Raw genomic sequence first — 27,156 nt, 5'->3', positions numbered from 1 at the left:
ATATACTAAATCCTTGAATGGGAATGTGCTAATTGTCCAGGTGCAAGATATGTTAATGAGTTCCCAGAAAGTTAATGAATAGACATGAATGACTTGTATAAAGAGAGGGCTGAAAGGCTACCTTGGTGTGCATGACTTTGGAGGAGCGATCCCCCATGCACCCAGCGCTGCCGAATAAAGATAACCTCCGCTCACTCCAATATTGGCTACTGATTCTTCAACTCAATTAAAGCTAATCAACTTTCAGTATGTTTCTCCACAGGCTCGTATCAAGAAATATACGCTGCTTGTTGCTTCCAAATGGGAACTCTTTAAAAATGACTATCAGCAAGCAACTTTGCTCTGGCTTATGAAGTAGCTGTATTATGCTGGCAGCAGAGGCACAAACTCCTCCCTTGCCCCTCGTGACACTGTTCCACTCTGTGCTTACCTTGCCATCTGTAATTCCCCCCCTGCACACCTTTCTGCTGCTGGTCTTTTATGTCTGAAAACTCTTAATGTCTTAAGAAGACTTTTCCAATTGTCATGTACCTGATTGTGGTTTGGGTTTGGGTTTTTTTTTCCCCACAGATGGGTAGATCACCTGCGCTCACAGCCCGATGGAAATGGGTGAAATGAAACTATGAGTAGCCCATCCTTCAGTCTCCTGCTTCAGGGAGATTTTGACATCATTCAGTCTCAAGGTGTTGATATACAAGTAAACGTGCTCAAAGACTGAAGGCAGATAAAACTGAGCACCAAAATTTAGTATCAAATAAATCCTCTTCCGATCCAGCATATGACATAGGTGAACAGGAATCACAAAGACAAAGTTTAAGAGGCTGTTTCCTTCTGTTTCATATTGGACTTTGCAGCTGGCAGTTGTAAAGGAAAAATTGCTGTGATCCATTGCACATATACAATGTTTTCTTCACAGTGGCAAGCCAGTGATTTATGAGACACCAAGCAAAAATCTAGTGGTCGTGCTGGGGAGAAACAATGTGGTCTGGAAACAAGCTTCAGTGCCTTGCAGGTTTTAAGGAAAATAAGTCTAGTTGAAAGCTGCTTCAGGAATTCATTCCCAAGGATGCTTTTGAGTGGCACTGTGGTGGATAAGGAAACAGTAGACAGCAATACCTAGCAGGAACCAAGAATCTGAAAGACCTAGAGAAGTTTCCATCCAACTGGAAGTCCTGAAGCAAGTCAAGTACTTGGTCATCCTGTCTAGAGGAGCAGAGCAGGAACCGATGGACCATGCTGGGACTTCCTGGGACTATAAAGCAATCAGTTGTCAAGAGGCTTTTCATCCGTTATTATCTCATGAACTCCAGAAAGTTAAAGAAGGCAAGAATCCTGGGTTACTCTTTTCCAGCAGTGAAAATACAAGATGTTACTGAAAAATGTTTTCTTTTTTTAAATGTAAATTGGTAACTCCACTGATGATGATACACACTATAATTAATATTGTTCTGTTGGAATATCCACACGTTACAGGAGGCTTTAAGGACTTTGGAAGAGACAAGGAAAGTCTTGGTAGCCTTCTACGGATCATTTAATGTTGTGTATAAGAACAGGTTAAGATATAAAATATTACAGTTGAACTAAGTCGATGCCAAGTGATGGTGAAAATATCAAACTTGACAGCTACTAGAGCACAAATGGGATGAGTTTCATCCATAGCTTGTCTCCACACAGCTAAATTCTTCTCTCTATATGAAAATATAAAAGGTTGCTAAAGTATGAAATAAGGGTACTAGTAAAATGAAATCCAGGAGAATAGCAGAATAGAAGTAAATAAAAGTAAACATGCATAACTTTCAAAGTGGAGAAAAAAAGAATCTTAGGAGCCTTTCTGTCAAGGCTCTGAGGTAGTTATTGAAGAGATTACATTGATATAGTTGGCATTTTTGACATGCTGGTATGGATTGTCTTGGGCTGTAGCAAGAACAGAAGGGATAAAGCTGGCAGGTAGTGTGGGAGTGACACCTCAAAGAAACCCATCGCTCCATTCTGAGTTTTTAATTTAGTGATCAAGGGTATTAACTTCACACAGATCAGTGATCTGATTGAACTTAAGAGAGGATTTTAGTAATGATATGTTTTAGGCCATGGAATGGAGCTGGAAAACAAGAGGAGACTTTGCTTAAAGCACAGCTAAAATTAAGCTACAGGTTATTCAGTATAAGAGACAAAGGCTGAGGGTTACAGTTATGAATACAAAAATAATAGTCTATAACTTGTAGAGGCACTGCTAGAAATATACAACCACTTTTCTATTTCAGATAAAAATTAAGTTTGGAGGGGGGTGCGTGTTCTAAGGACTTTAAATAGTGAAAACAAATGCTGCCTAGTAGGTTATACCACTTCTTTCAAGTAGGCAATTTGTCCAGATCAGAGAGAAATTACAAAAACAATAGATGAGGAATTAAATTAGATGAAAAAAATATTATTATTAATTAAAAAACATTTTTCAATGTTTTAGTTGAAGGACTGAAACTTCAACTATCAAAGGTGACAATAATTTTGCTAAAAACATATCACACCTAAGTTCAATGGTGAGGAATGCAAAAAAAAGATAACAAATAGCAACAAAGGAACAAAATAGAAAACAGTCATAGCCTCCAAGTTATATTGATTTTTGAATTGCAGAAAATGGGCTAGGTAATTTAAAACACCACAGGTAACTTAAAACAAATTTTAAATATATTTGAGACATACCATCATATGTTACGCTTACATAACATAGAAAACAAAATTCTTAATGTTTGCTTAAGTGTTTAGTACCTATGTCTATTCTGTAATTAAACAAGATCTTATTCTTTATGATATAAGGATGATGAAAGACATTAAATTCATCTAGTAAGATTAATATTATCATAGAATCATTTAGGTTGGAAAAGACCTTTAACACCAAGTCCAACTGTAAACCCAGCACTGCCAAGCCCACCACTAAACCATGTCCCTAAGAATGACATCTACATGTCTTTTAAATACCTCCAGAAACAGTGAATCCACCACATCCCTGGGCAGCCTGGTCCAGCGCTTCACAACCCTTTCAGTGAAGACATTTTTCTTAATACCCAATCTAAATCTCCCCTGGTGCAACCTGAGGCCGTTTCCTCTTGTCCTGTTGCTTGTTATCTGGGAGAAGAGCCCAACCCCCCCTGGCTCCAGACCCCTTTCAGGGGGTTGTAGGGAGCAAGAAGGTCTCCCCTCAGCCCCCCCCCCTCTCCAGGCTGACCCCCCCAACTCCCCCAGCCGCTCCCCACAGCACTTGTGCCCCAGCCCCTTCCCCAGCCCCCTGCCCGGCTCTGGACACGCTCCAGCCCCTCAGGGTCTCTCTGGGAGCGAGGGGCCCAGAGCCCAACGTGTCATTTGAGGGGTGGCCTCACCAGAGCTGAGGGCAGGGGGATGGTCACTGCCATGGTCCCACTGGCCACACCATTGCTGACACAAGCCAGGATGCTGTTGGCCTCCTTGGCCACCTGGGCATACTGCTGGCTCATGCCCAGCTGGCTGTTGACCAGCACCACCAGGTCCTTTCCCACCAGGCAGTTCCTAGCCACTCTGCCCCCAACCCGCAGCACTGTGTGGGGTTGGTGTGACCCAAGGGCAGGACCCGGCACTGAGCCTTGTTGAATGTCATACAATTGGCCTCGTCCCATCGGTCCAGCCTTTTCTATTCTAAAGAAGATTTAAAACTAATTCAGGACATGAATGGTAAGATAGAATTAAATAAATGGGCGCATTTGGCTGATGGCTGTATAGTAGTACTTGTAGAAGAATGGCGGCAGAAGTGTGGCCACGGAACCCCTGAGGGTCTGCACAATCCAGGCCTGGAGTGCACAATCCAGGCCTGAAATTAGAAGTGTACTGGAATTAGAATTGTGCTGAAGTTATTGTGCTGAAGTTAACAAGAAAGTGGCCTTGATCTGTTCTTGAATCCTAAGACCAAGTAACCTTATTGTACTAACAGGCCGTGGCTGTAACAAGCTGCAGCTTTTAGGGAGGACATGTGTAAGGCCAAGGGAGATAGAGAACGGAATGTAGATAGAGGGAGTAACAAACCGCAAGGCTAAAACATAGCTAACGCAAATAGCTGCATGGAAAAAATGCTTGTTCCAATCATGATATTTAGTGGTGTGTGAGCAGCACGTGCTTACGGGCTAATAACCAATTATATGTTTGCTTTGGGAGCATGCTTATGTATTGAGGCTATATAAGAAGTGTTAGAAGCCAATAAAGATGAGCAAGATGCATAACTCATATTGAGTAATTTCCCGACTCCGGCGGACCCCTCTCCCAACAACTGGCGCCCGAACGATGGGAACACGGAAAACTCTGCCTTTGCATTGCAAATTGGGAGATGCTAGAGAGGAGTCCGAGCAGGAAGGCGCCCGTAGAAGGGAAGGCGTCTGAATCCGGCATTGAGCTCCTGCACGGACCTGCACCGGTAAGACCGTTTTTCCCTCGATAATGGAAACGGAGGCGGCACTCACGCTTTCATCTGAGATTCTTGCTAAGCGAGAGGCTAGCGTGAGCACAAAGAAGCTCCAAGAGCTATGCAGGTGGGCGAAGGAAAAAGGACACCTAAAAGACCCACAATTGATGTTTAGTGTGACTGAGTGGCGAGAGATTGGGGATTCCCTTTGGGATGCGACCCTTAGCAGCAGCAAGTCAGCCAAGGACTTGGGACCAACCTGGTGGGAGGTCATGAACCATTTACAGTCAATGGTTGCGGAGAAAAAGATGGCTATAGCTGCTTCAGAGCCCCTTGATCGGGAAACCGAGTCGATGGAGTCTACCCGATTATTTGGTCAAGGCGTTTCGTCTGTGAAAGGCATAGTTGTGCCTATTAAAAAATCTGTGACAGAGCTATTACACCCGACACTGGAGGGTGCTGCCGCAACGGCATTTCTATAAGACATACAGGATACCATAATTTTGTTAGATGGTTTATTCCGTGGTTAGGAGTTAGTGAATTAGAGAAAAGAGTGGTAAACATGTCTGCAGAAACCGAACAAATGTTTAATCTAACAACAGACGCGATAAACAGGTTGAACCAGGAAGTGAAATCTTTAAGTAAGGTAGTAATCCAGATAGAATGGCCCTTGACTTAATAACCTTAAAAGAAGGTGGAGTATGCACAATGATAAATCAGAGTTGTTGTGTATACGTAGACCAAAGTAATCAAAATGAAACAGACATCCATAAGATATGGAACAGGTTTCAGATTTTACATGAAATTACTAAAGATGATGGAATTTTAAGGCTATATGGGACAAATTAACTTCGTGGTTACCTAATCTGGAATGGTTAAAGCATGCTTTTGTTATAATACTCATTCTAATAATTTTAGGAATGCTAATATGGGTATTACTTCAGTGTTTTGTTTGGTGCTGTCAAAGAGTGATACTAGGGCATAGTGATTTTTTTATAGTTGTAAAAGCATTTACAATAGTTATTAGAAAAGAGGGGAATGGATAATGGGCCATATATGATTTATTTAAAGAACGTGTGCTCATGTTTATCTGAGGAGATCCTTATTGATAACTTGAGGATGTACTAAGTGACATTGGGAGTGTGCTAATATCCAGGCATGAGATATGTTAATATTGTTAACTTGAAGATGCACTAAATCCTTGAATGAGAATGTGCTAATTGTCCAGGTGCAAGATATGTTAATGAGTTCCCATGTTAATGAGTTCCCGGAAAGTTAATGAATAGACATGTGTGACTTGTATAAAGAGGGGGCTGAAAGGTTCCTTTGGTGTGCATGACTTTGGTGGAGTGATCCCCCATGCACCCAGCGCTGCTGAATAAAGATAACCTCCGCTCACTCCAATATTGGTGACTGATTCTTTAAATCAAAGATTAAAAAAAAATAACAAAACACTGTGTCCCCAGATTTGGAAATTATTCCTGCGTGTTATAGAGTGATAAAGGTTTTGTCTGCAGCCGTTTGTGCTGGACATGCAGCATTGAGCAATACAGTCGGTGCAGCTGTGGTGATGGAGGCTGCAGGAATGACTCAGGGAGCCTGGTTTGAGGAGCCTGTTCTATCTGTGTTTCACAAATCAGAGTTGGTGTGTTTTTAATACTAATTACTGCAGGAAATCCTTCTGATCAGATTGGCTTCTTTTATACAAGATTCACACAATCCCATCCATTTGATCTATACATTATGCAAGGCAGATTTTGTGTCTGTCTTGCTGTCTTTTTTTTAAACCTTTTCTTTTTCAATCATATTACAGTGTTCACCTGCAGATTACAGGAAAAATCCACATTAGACATCCAGTTTAATTTGGAAGTATTTACATGCTATGGTGATATGCAGTCCTAAAAACACAGGCTGAGCAGTCTTCCACTTTCCTACCCTAGAAACCACAGCCCTTTTCCATTCTTGAAAATTTTCCCTGAGGATCTTGGTTAGCAGAGTATTATTTGTAAACATTTCCAATTCAGTAAGAAGCAACCCGATCCTACAAGCTTCCTGGTTTATTTGGTATTACAAAGGATATAATCTTGACCTCAAAGGGAAACATCTCTATTATCATGCTTAGTCATGCATGCACAGTGCTAGTTAATTATTTATACCAATTAAAGACAGAGCGCTTCAGCTAATCGCAACCTGCCAAAGGATTCTTGTTTGGGTTTTTGTTGTTTTCATCATCCCAAAATGAATATACCCAGCTTAATCTTAAGCATTTGAGGGACTGCTCTCTGACACTCCCCTGCTCTCTATGGACCAGCTGCAGATAGAAGTACCACAAGACATGTTCCAGGGTGCAGCACTTTGGGATTATCACACCTGGGCATTTCACTAGCGTAAACTTTGGGGTCTTCTCCATATTTCCAACTGGAAGCAGAGCATTGCTTCTAATTGCAGTTTTGGTACTCCTGTTACGTAAGGCAAAACTGTTATATGTGGGGTTATTTTTTAATGCAGAAGGAATAGACAGGAAATATTTCCTATGGGGGAAAAATGCCTTTGCTTGGCCCTGCTTAGAATAGTGTCTTATATTCCACAAGGAATGACAAGAAAACTCTTCCTGCCACTGCTGCTCTTTTTCTTTACCTTGGTTTGCTGATGTTTCCTAAATGCCATCTGACACTGTGAGGAATCACTTCTGATTTGGATGCTGAAATATGCTTTGATGTCCTCACATGTTTTGTATGGGCTCCAAGTGCTTTATGCCTCACAGCAAAATCACAGGCATGCGCTATGCAGTGTGGAAATGTGTATCATTTTCTTCCCGATGTTTTCCTAACACAATACTTTCTGGAACCATGACTTTTTTCTTCTCCCCTCCCACCCCTTTTCTTTTCCATTTTAATTTAGGTTATGTTTTGGTTTGGCCTGGGGGTGGGGTGTTATGGTGAGGTGATGGTTGGTTGTGGGGCTTTTTGGTTGTTTTTTGTTTCATTTTCCCAGGAGGACAGGAAAGAATTTATTGGTTTCTTCCATGTTCCTTTATCTAAACCACTGAAGAATAAAGACTTTTAAAACATGTTATTTTCCCTTTCTCTCCTTTCCTAAACAATAACCAACATTTTGTAACTAAACCACTTTCAAGATCACAATTTTTGACTACAGAAGGCCTATTAGATAGGAATCTGAAAATGTTGGTCTTGGATATACAATTCTAAGCATTAAATGAATACAACTCGCATTGTCCAAGTTCCTGAACTTCAAATCTGCCTCTGAACAGGTTACAACACGCTGAGTGCTAAATGTTTTCTGATTGCTGTGTAGGGCAGATCCTTTTTTATCAATAGCTCTGGTATCCTTGACAAACATTACTAGTAACCTGGGGTGTTTTCATCCTGAGGCTTTCCGGGGTTGTTTGTTGTCTGCTTTGTTTGGTTTTGACTTTGTTTGCTATTAAAACTGTGGAGGAAAGTCCATACCGATGGGTACTTTTCTGTAACCTCAGAAAGGGCTTATGGATGCAATTTTATGCAATTGTTTGTGTTTTATGGAGCAGGCAATTTAAAAATAGGTATTGTTTGAACCTACATTAATGAAATGGGTAATTTTCTAGCATAGTAAAGGGTACCCTGTCTTCCTGTACCCAGTGGGTGGAAAGCTGGCTGAGTGAGGCCAGGCTCCAATTCCTCCCCTTGCCGCAGGCTTCCCAAGGGACTATGAGCTAGACCCTGCCTCAGATTATCTCTGTGTCCACCCCAACAATTTAAAAATTAAGCATTTATTTTTGAGATGGATCTTTATAATTCCCGTAACTTCTTGTTACTTCCTGATTTAGTCGTAACCCAAACATGAGGTAGGAGAGCCTGTAAAACATTTGAGGGATGTTTAAAGGTCACAAATATGAATATCTAAAGAATTTAGAAAAAAAAAAAATCAGTCCAAGTCCAGGAACAACATCAGGAAGACCCTGAGTTTTAAGAGGACTTCTCAGAGAACAAATGTGAAAATCTCCAAATCTGATGAATGTTTAGGACAGGCTTTCTGATATTTAGCTAGTGGCAGATGCTAACAGCCCAATAAATTTACAAATCTGTTTCCTTGTTCAGTTGGTCACATTACATAAAAATAGGGCTCTGAAAGAATCATGTTACTGCTGCACATTCTTATGCTTCTTTGTGTCTGTATTAATACACTGTCCCTGAATGATGTGCAAAGGCAGTGATCTGCAGGAGATGCATAGAGACAAAGTTTCTGGCCAGTAAAGGGTTATGTAAAAATCCTTCAAGAAATAAATGTATTGGAGTAAATGTCCTGGCAGCATTTCAGCATCCTGATATATGTCTGTTTCCCTGGCAATTTCAACCTCAGTGTGTAGCTTAAGTTTGATGTGGCATTTTTCTTTCCTGAAGAATTTAAGTAAGAACACTCAGGGCATCTCAGCTGAGTTTTGGTGGAGATGGTGAGAATTTTCACATGCCTGAGACTGAATCAATACTTTTTTTCTAACACAGGATCACTACCTGTCTGTGCTGTCTACAGGTTCCGTGTTTTCAAATATCACAGACCAGGGTTTCAGAAATGACAAGACTGATCTGAGTCTATATGTGTAGTCAAATATAGGTAAGGTTCTTCTTTACCCAGGAAGTCTAACTGCTACAATAAGGTAATAGATATATCAAAGTCCTTCTTCTCCACAGATGAGACAGAATGGAAAGGCCTTGGTACCACCTGCTGACTAGTGCAGGGGAAGAGACTGTTTGCACCAACAGGGAAAAAAGTTCTTGGCACCATAATAAAAAAGATGCATTCTGTGCTAGGAAGATAAAAGGGTGAACTACTTTCTCTGTTCAGTCACTAACCTTAAGGCGTCTCACTTAACTCATTGCTAATGCAGGATTTAGTTATGAGGGGAAATAAGTATTCCCAGAGGATTATATAGCTCACCTAAGAACTAAACTGCTATATAGAGGTATCTCTTACTCTTCATTCCCCGTGCAAGAAGTTTCCAATGAGTAGGATCCTCACTTAGGTTATTCAGCTGGGAGTGTAAGCATTGGCAGGATAAATCCTTCTTTCAGGAAATTTCTTATCTCCTTCATATTTACTAGCTTCCTTCTTTCACTTTCTATTTTCACCATGAACATAAAAAATACTCAGTCTTTTGAGTTTCACAGTAGTATTCCACAAGGCCCAACAGAGAAGACATTTGATTTTCTACACCCTAATGTGTTTCCTAAATAAATTAAATTTGACACAGATTTTACATCAGGAAAACATTGTGGGTACATGAATTCATCTGCACTCCTGTTTCATTTCAGTGGTCCAGTGTGAAAATTATCCATATGTACTAGTTCAGACTGGCTTTGATCTAGAATAAATCAATTAGCTCCCTTGGCTGGCAGATGCAGGCATGAAACAGAGTGGTGTGCTTCAGATCCCATAGCCTAGGGATCAAATGGATGCAAGCCAGTTGATACCATTTAGGCTGAGAACCAGGATGTTTAACATGACATGGATAACAGAGATGGCACAGGCATAACCAGCTTGGCCCAAACCCTTTCTTGACTGGATTTTGGAGTCACGTGGAAGAATTGTTCTTCTCTCTATTTGTATGAAGGGAGGGAGGGAGGGAAGAAAAGCAATCAATGAAGAAAATGTTGGATGAAGAAAATATCCTGAATTCAATTGTTTTATACTCACCTGCATCTTATTAAGTTGCCTTGTTATTTTCTTGTGTTGTTGCCACAAGCAGATTTATCTGGATAAAAGAAAACCCAAGGTACTATTATCAGGCAAATCCCCCCAGTGTTTACTTTTTTAAATAAAAGATTAATTCCATACAACATTTAAACTTTAATGAGTTCAGGTCTGTTCTAGCCAGGGGTGATTTGTTATCCCAAATCCTTGTGCCATCATATTAATGACTGCTTGCACCAAGGGGCACTCAGGGTAATCCCCCATCTCTAACAATGTCAGCTCTGCAGTGATTGCTATGTAATTAATCAGAGACTGCTGCTGGAACGAGGACATTGTAATCTGATGCATAATGAAACTTAATGGTGTCCTGCATAATTTATGGGATCTAATCATTCTAATGTAGGTATAAGTATAACATGTAAACAGTTTTCTTTCATTAAGTCTATGAACAAACATGCCATGAGAAATTAAGGGCTGGGATCTTTAATGTTGCCAGCTGTTGTTGAATTGGTCCATTTTAGCAGATATACAGGAGTAATTGATTTCCTGTAAAACCCTAAAAGCACACACCATTACGAGGAATATTTGCAAACATTCCATTATATGGTATTTGCATTCCCGTTGTGCTTTATCTGACTAAGGCTTGAAATCCCACTGGGACAAGCACTGTAAAAACATCAGCAAACAACTTCTACCCCAAGTAGTTGACTGTATAAGGACAAAAGGGAGCCAAGAAAAGGAGGCTTTATTTTCTTCCTCAGTCTTATAAGTGATGTTTTGAAGACAGGACCTGAAGAATTGAGAAATTAATAACCAGATGCACAAAAGTCTTCAACCTGATACCTCTCCCAGTTGACTATTTCTAATAAATTCCTCAACTGCTTAGATATATATACACATATTGAAGTACCTGATCAAAGCCGAAGGTATATGGCTTGGACCAAAGTAAACAGATTAATCAGGATTTAAACTGTCATCTTTTTGATCCCAACGTATTTATTTTATGGATAAAATAGTCACTTGTTTTATAAGTGGTTTTCAAAGTAAGGTTTTAAAACATCAAAGTTGGATGTAAATATGTGCAGCCACAAGCACCCGCTGGCCAGTTTGTTAAAGGAAAAAAGTGCTCCAAACCAAGATCATGCATGACAAATTTCAGCTTTAATTTAATTTTTATGGTTGTCCTTATGAACACCTGAATATAGTGGTTTATAATGGCTCCTATGACAGGCTGTTATAACTTCAATGAAACTAACAATACTACTATAATTAGTGACTTCTGTATTGTGTTAACAAATGCCAGAGTGTGCTACCAGTCTTCCCGATGACTTACCCAGGTTTTAATTAGTGTCTATCTTTCTTTTCTTTGTGGAGACATACACTTACTAAAAAGACTCAATGCTTTGTACCATGTACAGGTCAAAATACCTACCTGTCAAGTGGGTTTAGAGCTGCATGGAAGGAGGAAACTACTTGCCACATTTTATTAATGGAACAGATTGCATATTTCTCCAAATAGAAATGGGAGGAATTGTGTGACAGATGGATCAAAACCTTCCTGTTGTTGAAAACCAACAGATGAGACAGACTTCTCTTATAGCACTAGCTGGATAGCAAGATGCTGGTTGACTAGACCTAAATGAATCTTCTGCCCCTTGGCTCTGAACGTTCATAAGAGAGTTATGCATCAGATGATTTTTCTGTATCATATTTTACATCTTAGCAATATGGATGTGGTGTGTGTACATGTTTGTTTATATATACATGCATACACATAAATATAGGCATACACATTAAAGTATCATTGTAAAATCATTTCAGCTTTTATTTTAATTTCCACAACAAATTGGTTCATAATCTATGTTTAAGTTGCCATTAATGAATATTGGAGTATGTACAGTGTCAATACATCTATGTATGAATCATATTCTCTAAATTAGTATGAAGTGCTACCTATTAAAGATTTAGAGCCTTCATTACAAGGCTATTGACTCAATCTTACTAAAAGAGAATTTACCAGTCCTTGAAACACCTATCATGGCACAACAGTCATTGTACAATACATGGAGAAGTGCACTCATGTAGAGTGAAGCTGGAGTAGCAGGATTCATTTAAACAAATTGTTAGCTACACATGAATCATTACACCTTCCATCCCACTAAGAGTTTTGCAGTACTTCACCTAATGGATGTCTTTACAAAGTCATGTAAATGCTGCTCTTCACTATTGTCTCTGTGAGTGCAGGAAACTTTACCTGTTTGAACACATATCATGGATTTCAAAGGCACTGGCTGTAGGGCCTAAAGCTAAAGAATGCTTTTAACTTTTTTTGCACTTTTTGTTTGTAAAAAATATACGCCACATATGAGAAACTGTCACTTATGAAAGAGCACATCAAGAATTTTGATGTGACTAAAGTGAAAGTCAAAGAAGCTGTTGATGCAATAATGTACATTTCAAGAAGCAATCTTGAGTGAAGGAGGAGCCTCCAGGAGGAATGTGGCAGATGAACCTAAGAGCAAGGATTGATTCCTTGGTACGTTTCTAGGAAAAGCAATAGAAGTGATAAAAGCACTGAAACAGTTCACATGCTCTGCACTAGAAGATGAATTACATGCATGATGTGTGTTTTTAGCACAGCCAGGTTAAGGGCTTGACACTTTGTAAAAATTTGGTGGCTTGTTACTCAGAAGTCATAATAGTTCCTCCTGGTCTTACAATCTCCCCATCTGGCATTTATTCCCAATGAACTGTTCTTGTGGGATGTGCGTTTCTATTTCTGTAATGGAGAGAAGATGGTGAAAGCAAGCAGTTCATTGCCAACCTGAGGGTTCACAGGGTGATTTGCATAATACAAATCAGTACCACAAAGGCTTTAACAGTTTCACTCTTTAGCTGTTCATACTACTGCTCCATTTATTAGGTCTTTTTTGTTGTTGTTGGTTTTTTTGGTTTTTTTTAAGAGCAGGAAGAAAAGTGGTAGAGGATTTCTTAGCCTTTGGCGTCCCAGGAAATACTAACATGCTTAAAGAAGTGTTAAGGACATGACATTGTTAAGGCGCTGTAAGATGTTCCCGTGCCTCATGAAATACTGCACTAGCTTCAGTACTATTTGGGGCTTTGCACAATATTGCAAGACAACATCCCTTCCTAGGCTCATGAATTACATCTCAAACTATCTTTGTGCTAAGTTGTATCACAGTGATATAGTATTTGGTGGTAACCAGTTACGAGGCAATTTCTGTGACAAAAAAGTTAACTCCATAGAAAATTGCAGATACATTAACAGGTGCTAGTACAGCAATAACTTCTTACTGCACTCTAAATTGTATGAACTAGTTTATGACCTCTAGGCTTTTTCCTCCCCTTTTTACTTTGTAATGCCTAATAAAAGTTATACTCAAAATATTACACTGGCTTAGAAAATAAGAAATTAATTATGAATACCCCATTTAATGCTGGAAGAGTACAATGTCCGCAGTTTCTTTAAAGCATCAGTGAGGTAATTTCACTACTGCCAATTGAACATTTATACAGAACACATCTAAATGTGCTCAGTCAATGAATCCCCAGAGTGTTTCTGCTTCATTAACTGTTTACATGGTGACCTCAGTAGAAAGGTTTTAGCCTGATGAAATGTCTGTTTCACGTACTGCCGCAGGCAACAGTGGAATAGATCTCTGTGATTTTTCATAATATACTCAGAATTTAGAAGTATCACATCAGCTTGCCTAATCCTGCCATATTACACACCACACCACCTCTTGTGTTAACCTCTTGACAACTTCTGTAATGCCATAACAGACAATAATGTGTCCCTTCTCTGGTGCCCTTCATTTTCCATCAGCCAGTCAGATATTTTCATTGATGTTTCATGGTCATATTTCAAGCTTCCTTAATTCCAGACTTTGCATTTGAATGGGCTAACTACTTCACCCTCTTTTAATGGTGCCGTAATTTGCTTCAAGGAAGCCTGTGATATTTAAATTTTATGACACTGTCTTCCAAAGTAACAACTTTCTAACTCAGCACAAAGTGAAGAGGAACAATTTACCTTACATGAACTGCACTTTGGTTCACAGAAATAACTCCCAGGAGAACACTGACTGTCCAAATTATTACCTTGGATATTCCACCATGGATTTTTGCAGAGCAAATAATACTTACTCATCTTCTACTCATATACAACAATAAGGATAAATAAATGGCATGAGTTTAAATTTCATGGTATGAGATAGTATTTGATAGATGCATTCTAGCTAACCTGTAACTCACAGTAACTAAGCAGTCCCTCACAATACTGCAGAGGCTTTATCCTGCAATCAAAAGGCTAATGGATCTTTCTGTTGAGGAGATAAAACATTGGAGCTTTCATTGTCCTGGCAACACAATAATGGCATAATAATTAAACATATGTGGTTGGCAAATGCTCTTTTTTTCCCTTTTCCACTCATCTTCCATTTACTAGCTATTAAGGGGAAAAGTGAACTTTCTTGTATATAGATTATATATAATATTATAAAATAATGTCTAATTCCTAGAGGGTCTATAGTTAAGGAAAGCTAGATTATGCTGAATATCAAAAGGGAAATCTTGCTTTTGGCAGACTCTATTAAATATGCATAATTACCTGAAGAAGTGACTAAAGACCCTCACTCAAGGCTTTACTTCATTTTAAGTTGCCCACTGCATATTTTATCTGTTTCCCCTGAGACACTCTTTCCATAGAAGCAGAGAAGGTATGGATTGTAACTAGAGAAGACAACCTAGTTTAGTCCTCCCTAAGTATACCATTGCTCCCTAGAGGACAGTTTCTAGTGATGTGTGTTGTCTGCTATTAAAAGCCTTGAGTGAGGGTCTTTTGCTGCTTTTTTTAGAAATGCAACTTTGATATTCAGCAGGAGGAAGATGTACAGCAAAATTAAATCACAGCAGCTCTATAGTCATTTACAGAACGTGGATTTTGCAGTCCCCTACATGGATGCACACTCCTGGCTCCGAGTTCACTCTGGCAAGTTTGGAGTGAGTCCACAGTCACTTCAATGCATTCATTGAAGGTTAGTCTCTGTAAGCAAGTCTGTATTCCCCCTCAAGGACCATATTTCTGTGGAAATCTGCAACTCTGCCCAAATGTCTAACACAACAGCACCCTGCAGTAGTTCAAACGCTGTGGCTTTTACAGCTATTAAAATAATGTTTCACAATCCAGGAAAACAGAGTGAAGATGTGAAGACATGCTGGACCATCTCGTTTGATGGTGGAAACTGGCATAGCTCCGTTTATTTCAATTCTCCAACATCAGCTAGCACTGGCCGAGGAACCAGCCATGAAATAATAAAACTTGGGATTTATTTTAGGAGTATCTTCATCTGTGAGGCTGTTTCTGCCTGCCATTTTCTCTCTTCTTATTTTAAAAAGGAAACCTATGGAGAGAAGGAATCTTTCTAGAAATTTGGTTTAAAAGTCAATAACATTCAAAAAAGAGCCAATCTTTTATTTATGGACAGTTATGCTTTCAATAGATGGTTACTCCCCATTCTAAACCTCAAGATCTGGACTGAATCACAATGAGTCTTTTATGAACTTTTAAGTTTTCATGGATGAAGTTTTAAATTATGTCATTTCTTCAAAATACTTAGGCACAGAAAAACTATAAAGACATTTTTACATCTCTTACCCTCTACCTTAGACATAATTAGGACCTTAATTTTCAGGGGTCTTCTATAGACAACATAGCAGTATGAACCATATGCTTTTAACTTCTGTGAAAACACTGTAAAGCTAAAAGTGCAATTCCTAAAAATGGCTAGTTTGGCACAAAATTGTCTATTACTCTGTATGGTAATGTGATGTGATTACATACATAAATACTATCTACTCAAAGCATACAGCTGTAGATTCTTAGTTATAAAGACAACTGAACAGAAAAAATATCAAGAAAATTAAATCTTTTTTTAAAGAAGTGAAAATATGAAAATTTGCTCACCTAACCAAAATATTTCCTTCTTTCTGAACAAGGTTTTCCCTTCCATTTCAATTTCAAAACATTTTTTTTCAAACACAGTAAATTGAGGTAGAGTTCACCTTGATTTTTTCAATTTTGTAAGATTTTTATTTCTTTTTTCCATCAATTTAAAATGTTTCCTAAAACCAGCCTGAATTAATTGATTTTAAATACCAGAATGTGCCATTTATTTTTTAAAAAAGGGAAAAAATCTGTTTGAAGCAATATGTTCCCAAGCTTCTGAGGCTGCATCACATTGGTCAGTTATTACAGATGGCACTTTCCATGTATCCTCTGACAAAGTACAAATGAAAAATGTTTCATTTAGGTCTGCCAAGGAGAGGAGATCTTTCATTTTTAATTTGGAAATTAAGACATGTAGTGAGGAAAGGAAGTTTACAGAGACTTTACATTTCATTCAACAGCAGATTTGTAGCCAAGGAAATAGTTAGCAAGTGTATATGGCTGTTTTCTGATTTGAAAAGCATCCTCACATCAGGTTGGAAATGTTCTGGTCATCTAAAAGTTGTGCCTTCATTTCCATCATTTTAAAGTCATATAGAGGTTAACAACTGAGCTTTTATCCTCACCTTATACAGGTGTAAACAGAGTAGAAATATAATAATGGAGAAAGTGAATATCACTCTTTCCATGGTACTAATGTCTTATCCTCTCTGGGAGTGGGACCTCTAGCAATAGCAGGTTGATGAGGAAACAGAACCCTAAATAAAATTACATGGCATGTATAACAGAAGAGTACAAAAAAAATGGCTTTTCCTGCTGTGTTGGATCCTTCCAATACCCATGACTTCTACATTAGCCCAGATGGTCCTACCTGGTTTTGAGGTATTATTTTCAACCCTGTATTTGCATCTGTCTCTTTCAGGGGATCAATTTTAAGTTTAGACTTACGCATCTTATTAGCTCCATGTCCTAGCTACCATTCACCTCATTTTAGCATCTTCTCATGTGGGTTTGATGGATGTGACAGCTACCCAAAGTTTTGCTTATGTATCTCTTGTTTATTCCTCTTGTTCCTTTAACCACTCCATTATTACTGATTTAAGCAACATGAATTATGTTAGGGAATATTTATCTGCCCATTGGCCATTCTACAGCATCTACTTATGTCTGGGAACTGAAGGAATAAGTGTAGCGAGAACCACAACCAACCTTCACGTGTGGCATATGGCCTGGCTGTCACCCACACAAAGAACAGTCTTTAGAGTTTGTCCTGAAGACTGAGCCAGTTAAACACGAGAGGATGACATGGAAGTTTGGTTCAACCTTTTACCCAGCATCTCAAGGGTTAGCACACTCTCCAGTAGCACAGCAGATCCAGGTTCAATTCACTCTTGCTTTCTAAATCAAATCAGTATAGGACTGAAGGGGACATGGGTCACCAAGTCTCTCTCCCTGTTATTGCATGCAAGTGAATCACTTATTGTTCTTTCATAAACATGTGAATCATTTTTATTTTGATTTAGGAGCATTCAAAGCCCCATCCTGCCTAGCCTCAGATGCACTCTTGGCTTTTGCATAATTCACGGACATAAGAACAAGAGTCTCTGCTGGTGTAATTTTCTTCATTTCAGGGAGCATGCATGTCTTAAGACTGCTCAGTGACTGGGCTCTTAAATTTGCTTAGGCTGCTATTAATTAATTGTGCTGCACTGAAGTCCTGACAGGTACCAAAATGACATTTTCAAATTTTTGCTACATGTTAATATTGCAGATGCAATTAGGAAGAACTGATAAGGAGGGCTGTAGTAGGTTGAAAATGTAAATGGCAAAAGGCCAAATGTAGCAAAAATTGTAGTATCTTTGTTTCCTGAAGAAATGAAAAATATTAAGATCTAACCATTTAAAACCAAACTTTTACCACAGTTTCTGATAGAAATTTTATATTCTTGTGAGAGTTTACATTCAGTGGGGATTTAACACTGATTAATTCAGATATATCTAAGGGACTGAAAATGCCTGTCAGATTTTTCCAGTATTTCCCATGCAGATAGACACAAACAAAAAGAACATAATCAAATCATCAAAATCTCATGGCATTTGAAATTAATTTTAAATATTATGATTTTTTTGAGGTCATTCTAAACTCAGGGATGCATTACTATAGCAACCTTGCTTTCCTCTTGCAGTTTGTTCCTCCTCCCTACAGCTGCAAATAATGTTAAAATCACCTTCCTGTTTCTATCATCTGTCTTCCTTTTTTTTTAGGCAGAAGTCCCTTTGAGACAAGGGCCGTGTCTCATTTTGTGCAGTACCTAATATACACCTCCATCCTGAGGCTGGTTTTGACCACTACCCTCTATAGTGATATAACAATAGAGCAAATAGCAATAAAAATACATTTTAAATACTTTTTCATAAGCTAATGATAAAATCCTTAATATTTTCTGTCTCTTTTTATTCATCAAAAAGACAAATTAATTTCTTAAATTTCCAGACCATAAATATCCACTTACTACCCATCCATGGAACTTGCACAAAAATGTAATTTATGCAAAAAGGAAAAACACGTGAATTTGTTTCAAACTGGGGTGAAAAAAAAATTTAGATCCTTCCCCTGCCATTTAAATATTTATTCCTCACTTAAACATAGAGGTTAGTAAAAAATCCAACCTTGTAAGAACTGACAGATATGAGGTGCCTTTGATTTGATCTTAGTCCAACTGTACTGAAATGTACCAATAGTGATGCAATCATTACATGTGCCAGTAGCTTTTGCATCATTAATTTAGCTTCTACAAACAATAAGGTTTTATGGGTCCCTACATTGATTATCTTGTGGCCTGATATACAAGGCAAGTGTATTTTGTATCTCGATATTGAAACTATTAATTGCCTTGATGCCATCAAAGTCATAACTTAGCCCAGCAGAAGTGCTTGAGTACAATGTCCCAGTACTCCCCAGATACTTGGAAGCTTATTTTAAATGTGGATTAGACTATCATATTTTCAGAGGTCAGTGAATATAGGAGTATCAGGGGAAAAAAATTAAAATTCTAATCAAGGCTGAGAAGGTTACATGCAGAAGTACAGTAAATAACAAGGAAAATACTTAAAATTTTATAGTGATATTAAATGTCCTTAATTTTCTCCCTTTTTTTTTTTTTTTTTCTCCTGAGGCAAAGTTCAGAAAGCAACACAATTGCAACAGGGTATCTAACACAGCACCAATAGATCCTCTATTGCTTTGACTGGAGAAAAGGAGTGCAGAAGGACAGAAGTGGAGGATCTCCATCTTATCTACAGAAGACAGAAAATTGCCTATGGTCTACTGTTCCTCATTCATCTCTAATTACCCAAGAAGGTACAGAGGCACATTTCCACATCCTTTCCTGCAGGTGAAATCCATGAGTTATGTAAAACAGCTGTTTCCCTCCATTCCCAAAGCCTTGCATGTTTTCACATAATTCTTTCCTGTTACTCACTTGCCATATGAAGACAATGGGAGTGATTATCAAAACCCAGTCTGAAGTTCGCGTAACACTTTCACAGCGAGAAGATGGACTCAAGTTTACCCCAGCTTTCTTGATAACTATCTGAATTCAGCATTAAGAAAGGTAGTTGAATTCATACAACAAAAAGCCAATATTGGCTGTATCATTTTTAATCTGTAACATTCCACATGACCAGACAAATCTATCCGTAGATTGTTAAATCATTGCTTGGCTACCCTCTTGGCAGTCTGCATTGAGATTGTATCTCCCAGGTACTTATTTGGGATTTTGTAGACCATGATTCTTCACTTCTGTCGGCAGTATAGATACAGAAAGATATGGCCCTTGCCCAAGGAGAACGTGTGAGAGCAATCCCTGTTTCCATCCTTTCTTAAATGAAACTGTGATCTTCATACTGCTGAAGACAAGCCTAGGAATAGCTCCCAGTCCAATTATTCCTGAAAATATGAGAAGGACAATTATGTCTTTTACATCACCTAGTGTTAGAAATTATAAAGCTAAGTGGTTAGTGTTTTTTGGGGGGTCTAGAACTCCTTATAGCTAAGGGAGAGAAGTAGGCACCTCCAGAGTAGCTAGCTGCTACTCCAGTGTCAGCTAGCTGGCAAAGTAGCAACTCCAACCATCCTGAGTCAAAGGTCTAACACATGAGAACTCCTGTCTGGAGAAAGGTCTAGCAAATAACCACACTTGGAAAAGCTTTAAGTTAGAAATGAGATTCATCTAAATAGGGATGACTATGATGCAGGGGTCTGTTAGCTTAGACTCTTCATCATTAAAGGAGAGATATTCGGCACAGTCAGTGGGGTTTAGACATCTCACTGTCAGTTGTGCAGGGAGAGGCTATTGCAATCTCCTATATCCAGGAATAAGGACAGATAAATTATATATAGATAAAATTTTTGAAAAAACTGCAAGTCCTACCAAGCACTGAAACATTGGTCCTAGTTGTAAGGCTTGTTACCCTTTTCAGCAGAAAAGCCTACCTGAGGTTTTTCTGTGCAATCTCAATTTTCCACAGGGTTATTTCTATCTTCCCCAAAGACTGTTTTCTCCTGCTCATCATCATCCTGCTCTACTACAGCTGTTTATTACCCTTGATGAACAGGGCTAGCACTGGCCATACAGAGAGGGAAGCATTTTGAGAGCTTGATCTGGCTGAGGATGGGAAGCACAGCTGTGGAACATGACTCATTGGAAACCTCAGTTTCTTGCCTGTCCTTCAACAAGATCTTTTCACAGATTCCTATAGTTACCACCTGCTATTTCAGTAATACCTAAGTGTGTCAACCAACCCAATATGAACTAACAAATCTATTTACTCATCTGGTGGTAAGGTTTAAAAAAAAAGTAAAAAATTTAGCTCAGATGTTCAAAAAGCACTCTGATGCTTTCCTGTGTGCTATAGAGATAAATTGCTAAGAGAAGTGGGAGATGCAGAGAAATTCCAAAAAATCCCCAACCCTATACCTTTAAAATTCTTTATCCAGGACCAGGTGAGAAGTGTGACTTAAGTCATGGAGAGGCATACACTGCCAAGATGAAAATAACATTAAGTTACCCAAATACTTTCTTCAATTGCAATGCAGAAAAATGCAGGGTCGCATAAACATTTCAACCTTCCTTTCAATACCTGTATTTGATAGAAGAAGGAAAAGAGCATCTAGAGTTTTGATGATATAATCTATAAGGTCCTCTGTTTTAGCTGTTCAGTAGTTCCACCAGAAGTGTCTGCAACCTGTCCCCTACAGAAGTCCTTTCAACCAGGAAATAATAATGGAATTATTTAGCATGACATTCCTGATCATATTGATTTCCTTTCATAGGAGCACCGAGTCTCTGCAGATTTGTATGAATGTGATGGATCCTGATGAGCCTGCACTCCGAGGCCTGATTCTGCACCTTTTTTTGGGTTGAGCAGCACCTTACAAATAGCAACTGACTTGCAAAAGGATAGGAAATCCAGTTGTTTCAACTCCACAGAGTCTACAGGTCTTCTGGAAAAGATTCAAAAGCTCCTCCCTTAGTATTTTGTCACCTCATTTTTTTTATGCCTTGAATGACATGATGTGTCAGGGGAAAGAACCCTGGCTGTCTGAATTTCAGGTAGACTAAAGTGAATCTCTCTCTTTTTTATTACTAATTAGATTTGAACCTTTCAGGGATAGGAAGGTGCCTTTTTGTTCTGTGTTTGAACAGTGACTTTCACATTGCCACTCTGCCTTTCAGCAGTGAGGTAAAGCAAGAATAACAAGGGAAAACAGAATTTCCTCTCACATTCAAATACATGATCTACCTGTCTGCCCGGTTCACCGTTTGAACCAATTTCAAGTGATAAATCACATTACTCCACCCTCTGAAACAGCTTCTTATACTGAGTAAAATTTCTTCCTGTTCAACTCCTTTGATTTTGACAGGCTTTCAGCAGATATAAACCTGGCCCTACATGTCTAGCCTATGCCTTGGACAAGCAAACAGAATTAATGAATTAAGTCCCTTTGCCTCGATTTGCAAACTGCACAGTAATCTGCACATTTAATTCTATCCTTTGCATATTAGTTTATGAGCAAGGACACAATTGGCTACAGATTTGACATTTTTGTGACAGTGAGTCCATGGCAGCATTGAAAAGAAAGAGGGAAGGATCAGGGTCACAAAGAGGACAAAAGGAAAAAATAGCTAACTCATATATCGTTAAAGTGATGTTCATTGAATTACCTCTCTCAGGGCCTGCCAAAACATGTGGTGCCCTTGCAATATGATGTGAATTAAATGCCTTCTGGCCCCGGAAATACTGTTTTCAAGGCCAAATGTGTACTTTCACAGTTTCCCTCTAGTAGCTACTAAGAAACATTTGAAACATGCTGATTGACTCCTATGATTAGCAAAACCAACTCAGGAATACAGCAATTTGTCGTAACTGGTTTTCAAGGGAAAGACGGGGCACATGCCTTCTTGCAGGTCTTTGGTGACAGTCACTGACAGCCCCATCCATTGAGAAATTGGTCAACACAGCTTAAAGTTGCCTTTGGGAGAGAATAATGTAAGTAGCATCAACTCACTGAATGCTTTCAGTAATTGCAGTCTTACTTTGTCTCCTGTGAGAGGGGAATAAGTGTTAGCTGGTCGGGCAACCTCAAACAGATGTTAGATGGCTTGGAAGGTTGATGACTCCTGCTTGAGGGTGCAAGGCTTTTTGAGGTCTGCAGCCACCACCTTAGCAGACAGCCCATCACAATAACTCCTTGATGTCTGGCTTCCTCCCAGCAGCTCAGACCAGTGAAGGACCAGAGGAATAAACAACTCCTCTCCCAGTAAAGCTTTGAGTTTGGGCTAATTCTCGCCAAACAGGAGTTTTGCCTGGTTCACTGCTGCTGTTATATGGTACCATTGGTTGGTTACTGGCCAAGGAGTGCAAGACCTACTATAAATAAGTAGAAGAAGTTGGTACCTACCTGAAAGTTTTTTGCAATTTCAAGATTTGTCAGCTCTGTATCCATCAAGAGGGACACTGATTTCTTAGCTGCTGTGGAGCCTCAGGGATTTGTCCAGGAATTGGTGTGTGTAGGGTTAATACACGAAGAGGTGAAACCTCACACACAGTGATGTGCTGTCAAAAATTATGACTTTATAGAGAAAAGTTATACCATTATTTATCTTAGACGTGAACTTTTGCAGGGGGTGAAGGATGTGGAACTTCACTGCCAATTTCAGGTATTCAAAATTCATAATAACATCCCTCACAAGTTGTCACATTTAAGGTAATAAGAATTGAGTTCTTTCTCCCTTTTTTTTTTTTTTTTGAGCCTGTAGGATACATTTGGATTATACACGTAAGCTTTTCTCTGAGATTATATTAAATAGACTTTTATTTTATCTGCTTCTCTCCCTGCTTTTTAATGAAAGCTGCAGTGGACAGATAATCTTTTTTCATTCTTGAAACCACAGTTTTGATGAAAATAAAAATATTGTGATGTCTGCAACAGAGATGTTAAAATCAACACTACATTTATTCATGTTAATTATAACAGCTTCATGATTTCCAGAATAGGCATAGTTTTTCATCCCAGAATCATGGGATGAAAATCCATGTGTCACCATTATGTACAGAAGCCTTCTAAGATCTCTGTGAATTAGATATTATAATCTCTCTCTCTCTCTCTCTCTCTCTCTTCTATACCCCTTAGAGCTATTTAACAGAACAGTTGTATCCTAGTGTTGTTCTCCACCTAAACTACTCATGGATATTCTCCATGTATCCCTTGTATGCCCCAACTTTACCAACATGTTCTGGATATTTTTCAGTGAGGTTTTTTTTCCTAGCACTAAAGGCCTTAAAGGATACCACAGTTGTTTGGTTTTTTATTATTATTATTATTATTTGGCTCAAAACAATATGCTGTATTTTAAGAAAGGAGGGGTGATAGTAGCATCTTATGTGTTCTGTGAATCTTGCAAAAGTCGTGTCCAGGAGGATATGGAGGAGAAATGAACAAGGCCAGGACACTTGGTTCTCACAGGGAAAATCTTTACCATATACCACACTGTCAGTGCAACACATGGAGAGACCTCCACAAGAGAAAACAATAACAGTTATTTTCTTACCCTTTCATAATATCCCTCTAGTGGTTGACAGCATCTTTAGCACAGATTTTTTTTTCAATACTCTTTTATTCAGCAATTACTAACAGTGAATGAGACCTTATTCAGTATTTAAGAACAGCACCTGTAAGCAACCTTCTTATTCATGAACAGTTGTACTTATTTTTGTGGTCCAGCACATACTCTGTGTATAATCTCTTTATATGTTACTATTTCAATAATCTCAGTTTTATAGAAATCTTGTAGTGGAAGATGCATTTTCTTCATGAAGAGTCTGAAACCCCAGCACAGGTTATCCCTCAGATGAAATAATTATTATGTATATTGAGAAAAAGGCTGGATAGTGAGTAGCTACCAGCTCATACTTGGAACCCAGTGGCTGTGTTCTAACAGTTTTATAGGAGTTGTCCCTGGAGCCCCCATACCCTTACCTTCATATTGCCTTATTGCCTTCATATTAGCTCATAGAGCTGTCCTGGGGAAAACAAGGGGGGAAATTTATTGGTATCCAGATAAACAGCACAACCAGGCCATGATGCCTGCAGTCTCACTAGGTGGAACGCATGCCAGCCAGTCCCGATCCTTTTCCTAGGTCATAAAGTTAGTAACAAGTTGGGGAAGGAAGAGTCTGGATGTTCTGGCACATCATCTGTTGCCTTGGTCACTGCACCCCACTGCCTCCAAACAAAAACTGTTGCTCAGTGTTGGAAGGTAGGTGACTGAAGTTCCTTGGTGAGGAACAGATTTTGGTCTGCTGGCCTCATGCACAAGGATTGGCTAGTACCCATAATAAGTATGGCAGCAAAACGTCTCACATGTTTTTATCCAGAAAGCCTGGAGTATGTTCTGAACTTGGTATCTCACCTCTCTTGTCTTCACGCTGTGATCAAATGGACAGAGCGTTTGATTTTTTTCATCTTCTGTAACCCTTTATTATTTACCGGTAATGTCAAGGTGCTGAGCACTTCTGTGAAATGCTGAGCACCCTGACGTTTCAGTGATTGCCAGTTAAAGGTGTGCAGCACCCTTCAAGACTGTGAATTATAAGAGTAATTGTGTCTAAAGGGAGAAGTCATCTCCTCCTGTTAATTACAAGTTCAATTAAAACACAACCAACATCCAAAGTACAGGTCAAGAAGAAACTCAATGCACAGTACATTTGACATGTATAAAAGACAAATAGACCTTTGTATTAATTTGAAGGTTAACGTGCTCGTTAGATTATACCACTTCATTATGCAATTGTGCCTTTGCCTGCAGTATGATATATAGCCATCAACAGGAACATTTCAGGGACAAAATAAAAGGAAAAATAATAAAATAACTGTTGAACGTGAACAGTTAAAAAGATAAACTGGACAGAAGGTTCATTTTTGCAGACATGGTAGGCCCTTTTCATCAAGGAATAAATTTTTTTTTTTTGAGATGCAAGCAAAATAGTAAGGGAAGTTGGCTCAGGAGGCACACAGATGCAGATTTGGGCTGACAATGTTTATAATGACCACAGCTTTCTTGTTTTCCCCCTTTGCCCTAACATAATTGTTTTTGACTCAGAAAATCATGTTCTCATTGTAATTTCATTGCAATTTATGATTCCATAAGGCACTTGAATAGATTTTTTGGTTTTATATGCTTTGCATTTCATTTTAATGCCAACCGAGGAAATTACCTACCTAAAGCTGAACGTGCTACTTTTTATTAAATTCTAAATGGTATCATCTTTCCCCCCCTCCCCCCCCATTTCTTGATTACAATCAAGATCTGTTTTAGATTTTATTACGGAATCACTTTCCTACCTCAATTTGAGCCTTATGGTTAATTTCCGCTTATACTTTGCACTAAATGTCAAGCTTAATGCAGGTTTTACATGAATACAGGGGAAAACCCACCCACAAAGGGCAGAGACAGCCTTGTGGGAAGCTTCACGCATGCCAGCAAGGAAAATGTTGATCCTGGAATGGAAGAAATGACACAGAGTGCATGAAGTCCATTGGAAGATTCATAGCAATTTCAAAGATACTCAGGTATTATGACAGTAGCAGAAGATGTTACTGTAAAAAAGTATACTATATATAAACTGTAGATGAGGACTGCTCTGGCAGCAGCCAGTCTACATGGAATTCACCCAATGTGTGGAAACTAATATTTTTTATGAAGCCTCCCTCCCTCCTGTCCCCGCTCCCTGCAACCCAAGGGAGCATCCTGAGGAAACCTCTTAGAATCACATGAAGTTAAACACCTCCTATTGCTCCAATAGATGTAAATAATTATTATTTCTCCTACTTACTATTTTTAAGAGTTTGATCATTTCTTAGATTGAGATATTTTAAAGGCTTAAGGATCTGAAGAAGAAAAAAAAATGCTTACAATTATAAGACTACTCATTAATGTCTTTGTAAGGAATTATTTATTTAACAAAATATACCAGAATGTAAATAAGAAAACACTGATGTGTCATTTTCTGAGCATAAAGGCTTTGCTACATTCAAAATCTTACAGATTTGCAAAATTAATCGTATAACATCTCATGACAGCACATGTTATTATCTCATGGAAGAAAACATAGTTTTGCATGGGAACCTCAAAATAACATCTTTTCTACAGGTAGGCTTGGTTAGAAAATCCTTTTTTCTTTTCACTTTAGAAGAATAAAATTTTTTATACAGTTTGGATTTTTGGGTTTTGGTGGGGTTTTTTTGTCTTCGTAACAGGTTAATTTTTCCTGCAGAAATCTTTTTTTCTTTCTTGTTTTCCCAGGAAAAAGAAAAAAATAATCAAAGCCTCAAATTTCAACATTTTCCTGTAAAGTTTTTGGTGAGCTCTACTTACGAGGGCAAAATATGCAGCAATGGCTATTATATTAATACTCTAAATTGTTAATATTTTCACTGTCTTCTGGGGTATTATTAATAGAGAAGTGTTCTCAACATCTGCAAGTGGAAGGAGGAAACTTTACCCTTGCCTTTTCA

The 27,156-nt window shown here is 38.7% G+C and overlaps 1 long non-coding RNA gene across 2 annotated transcripts in view; it reads left to right on the top strand.

The window, feature by feature from the left end:
• LOC129783178 (uncharacterized) overlaps positions 1–5,697 on the top strand; it is a 226,004-nt gene extending 220,307 nt beyond the window's left edge. Inside the window, exon 4 of one of the 2 annotated variants that reach the window (XR_008745152.1) lies at positions 571–5,697. This is a non-coding gene — a long non-coding RNA (uncharacterized LOC129783178). The remainder of the gene's footprint in view (positions 1–570) is intronic. The other variant, XR_008745151.1, reaches the window with a different exon arrangement.
• The last annotated feature ends 21,459 nt before the right edge of the window (positions 5,698–27,156 follow it).

This window comes from Falco peregrinus, chromosome W, assembly GCF_023634155.1.
Source record: "Falco peregrinus isolate bFalPer1 chromosome W, bFalPer1.pri, whole genome shotgun sequence".
NCBI classification, from domain to species: domain Eukaryota; kingdom Metazoa; phylum Chordata; class Aves; order Falconiformes; family Falconidae; genus Falco; species Falco peregrinus.
This window is presented reverse-complemented; position numbering and strand designations above follow the sequence as displayed.